This window comes from Carlito syrichta, unplaced genomic scaffold, assembly GCF_000164805.1.
Source record: "Carlito syrichta isolate Samal-C Ts95f unplaced genomic scaffold, Tarsius_syrichta-2.0.1 Scaffold231519, whole genome shotgun sequence".
NCBI lineage: Eukaryota > Metazoa > Chordata > Mammalia > Primates > Tarsiidae > Carlito > Carlito syrichta.
Window position 1 is genome coordinate 24463 of NW_007175615.1, and position 4077 is coordinate 28539.

The window sequence follows — 4077 nt, forward strand, 5'->3', positions numbered from 1 at the left end:
GGTGAAGCCAAGACCATGACTGTAAAACCCTTTGCTAAGATCTCAGAACCATTTAAAGTGGTGCTTCACCATTCCCTTAATTTTCTTAAGAGCATAAGAATTTTAAGGCATTGCCCTACCGCAGCTCCCCAGGAAATCCAAAGTGAAGTGCTTATCTCAAGATTTAGGAAAGTGGCTTTACTAATGGCATAAACCCAAATCAAATTCACAGGAGACTTTTCAAGAGAATAATAACAGCAATAACTGCTTACTACCTTGGACCAAAAGAGACCAAGAGAGTAAATACAAAAAGAGGCCTTTGGTCCTTAAAAATACTAAGGTAAAAAGCAGACTAAGAAAATTACTTAGCTGCAAATAGGTTATTTCTAATGAAAAGGATAGAACAAAGAACCCAGAAGGTACAGCGAAGAGCCTTGGAGGACCATTCTCATGTTTCGGCCCAAGTCCTAATAAAACAAGTGGAAGCATGCATTAGGCTGTATATCAGAATTGGTATAGGCTAGTGCCATTTTCCATCTTTTGAAAGGAAGGGTCTTTGGCACTTTAGGAGAATGTTGGATGTGTGGCTAGTAGATAACTTGTCCCTTTGGTTCTTAAGTCTTTTTGTAAACCACAACCCAGGGTCATCCCCATCTGGAACTGATAATGACAGAGAGAACTTGCACTTCAAACCTGAGTCTAGTGACATATTAAGTGAGACCTTCGAATCCCAATCAGGAAAAGAAAAAAGGAAAATGCAATTGTGTATAATTAAATAAAAAAGTAAAAAATAAAAATAAATAAGACTTGCAGGGTTAGTGAGTGGGAATGATTATATTTTTCAAGAAGGAGGATTATTATTAAAACATAACCAGAAGGTAGGTTGTGCAGATTTTAAATTCATGTCCATGCATTCTTAAACATTCATCCCCATACACAGAGACATAATCGAGATGATTGACTGGAGGCACCCAGGGCTCACCTCCACCAAAAAGGATCAAATCCTCAAGTAGCTTTCCCCACCTTCATTACAGCATCTAAGAGACAACACTAGAATTCAGCAGGGAAGTGACAGGACCCTCTGAGGCACAGTAGGAAAGGGAAATGAGGCAGTCGGCCTGGCTGGGAGCAGCTCAGGGTCAGGACAGACATCCCATTGCAGAAGAAAAGGTGAGTGAGTGATCTATATTCCCACCAAGCATGCCTGCAACTGCGGCCACAGGAGAGTCCCCAGCCTTCATGGACCCTGAGCCCGTTATAGGGACCTGCCTGGAGCACACATGACTGCACTGCTCTAGAGAGGAAATTCACACTGAGTCCCATTCACCCTCTGAGACTCAAGCTGCAGCAGCACAGTGCCATTTTAAGAGTCCAATGTCCACCAGAGGACATTGTGCCCTGGATTTCAACAGCCCCTGCACTTCCATGTCCCTGGAGCCCCACTAGTGTTTCTCCACCCTCCCTGAGAGGGCTGTAGCCTTGTGCAACAGCCAGACCCAAGTGCAGCTGGGTATCCAAAACTCAAGCCCACCCAGTGCCCTAGCCCCTGGGAATAGGCAGTCCAGCCTAACAGAAAAGCCACTCTAGGAGAAAAGAAGCCTAAGTGCATGATTCCCAGAGTCAGGGAGTCACCTAACTGAGACCACCGCCACTAACAGCAACCTCACCCCCTGCAGTCACAGTGCTGCTGTGCACTTTGAACACCTTCGGAAGGCCTGAGAACCAACCCACTCACAGTCATCACCCAAGAGCCCAGAAGCCTAAGAATAACCCTGGCCAACCCACCCAGGTGGATGCCCTCGTGTCCCAGATAGAAACCTGAAGAAAAGGCCACCCCATCTGCTGCTGTCACTGTTGCCATGAGGGCCCTGAGGATCAGCCCACACTGTCCAGGCCCAAATGCACTCTGGGGCCTGAGAACAGGCCTGTCCCATCCCCCACCACTGCCACCTGTGCCTCTTCACTTAAGCCTGGGTGACAGAGGGAGACTCCAACTCAAGAAAAAGAAAAAAGTAATTAAATAATCCAGTGTAAAACTAGGCAAATAATTTGAGTAGACCTTTCTCAAAAGAAAACGTGCGAAGTGGCCAACAAATATATTTTAAAAGGATCAACATCACTAAGTGACAGGCTAATGCAAGTCAAAACCATGAGATACCATCTCATCACAATTAGAATGGCTACTGTCAAAATAACAAAAATTGCCCTGAACTCTTATGCACGTGTGGTGGGAAAACACCTTAGCACAGCCATATGGAAAGTAGTGTGGACTTTTCTCAAAACACTAAAAATAGAACTACCATATGATCCAGCGACACCGCTTCTGAGTATTTATCCAAAAGAAATGAAATAGGTCCGGGCAAGATGGTGACAGAATAGGTTGCACTGTGAGAGTCTCTACAAAAGCAAGTATCCATAAAGACTTTCTGTGTGAGTGGGTGTGTGCCAGTGGGTGAGTGAAAGCCCTTCTGAGGGGAGACGGGTTCATGTGCCTAGGGCTTTCCTCCAGAGGTGACTGCAAGCCCCCATTACCCTGAGATTGGAGATCTGGGTGCACAGCATCATCTGCTGTTCTTGGGGCTCTCTTGAGGGGAGGCATCAGAGAACAGTCGTGCCTTAGCACCAGAACCTGGCCCATGCATCACCTTCAGCAGCAGATGTGGCACAAGAGGCAGTTAGTGGAAATCTGAAATAAAGTCCGAGCTTGGTGACAGGACGCCCATGGTGCCATTTTCTCGATCCTGGACCAGGCAGAGACTTGCATTGCCCCACCCAGCTCCAATCAGCCTCCATCTTGGGACCCAGAGGTTATTATCTCATTGGACTCGGAGAGACAGATGTTCCTCCCCCACACTCAAAGAGCCATAGACATGTCAGATCTGAGTGGGAGACTTGCCAGCCACAGCAGTGAGTAAGGTGAGTCTGGATCTGATCCACTCTCCTCCCACAGCAGTCTGTGGGGCATCTGATCGATGCTGAGAGTGAAGGTGAGGAGTTGGATATCAGAGCCACTCCCTAAGGCAGAGGCCTGAAGGAAAGCTGGACTCACATAAAGTGCCAGAGAGCAAGTTTTTTTCTTGTTTGTTTTTGGTTTTAGTTTTAGCCTTATTTTCTTCTCTCTGGTTTTGTTTCTGTGTTTGTACTTGCTTTGTTTCTATTATTTTACATGAATTTTGCAGCAACTTGGATGGATTTAGAGTCTATAATACTCAACAATCTATCACAGAAACAAAGAACAGAGTATCAAATGTTCTCACTCATAAGCAGAACTTGAGCATTTACCATATTACTACAAGAAAGGGATTGGCAGTAGAGGGATGCTGGCAGGGTGGGGGCGAGGAACACAATATCAATAGGGGTACCTGTTCTCAAACCAGGCAAAGTGGGGACAAAGAGAGGCCCAAATTTTACCTGTACAATGCCCACTTGTATACCTCCTGAAATGTTTTCTTTGAATTAGTTGAATATTTTATTCCATGAATCATGCACTGAGCTATATAGTGCATATTTCTATTTTTTTCAAGTAAGAGGAGGTAGATACAGAGAACTGTGGTTACTGAGAATGTGCAATCTGTGCCAAGAAAAACATCAGGTCCAGTGCTAAACGAGAGAACTAGGTACTAGGTCAAAAGAGGGTCAAACTGTGAAGAGCAAGATAATGAATTAGCTCAATTCCATTCCCAATGGGAAATATTGGCAGCCCAGACTTAACCTCTTCCTTCCTAGATGGCAAAAATCTACAGAAGATTCTATGAGTTCTAATGAGTTAATAAAACCACAATGCAAGCCAGGCTCAGTGGCTCAGCCTGTAATCCCGTGCCTTTTGGAGGCTGAGATGAGTGGATTGCCTCAGCCCGCGGGTTCGAGACCCGCCTGGGCAGCGAGACCTCATCTCTACAATAAATAAAAAAATCGGCCAGGCATGGTAGCACAAGCCTGTCATTCCAGCTACTTGTAAGGCTGAGGCGGAAGGATGGCCAGAGCCCAGCAGGTCGAGGCTGCGGTGGCTGGGAGCGGCCACTGCACTCCAGTCTGGGTGACAGAGTGAGACTCCAACTCAAAACAACAACAACAACAACAACAAAAACACAATGCAGT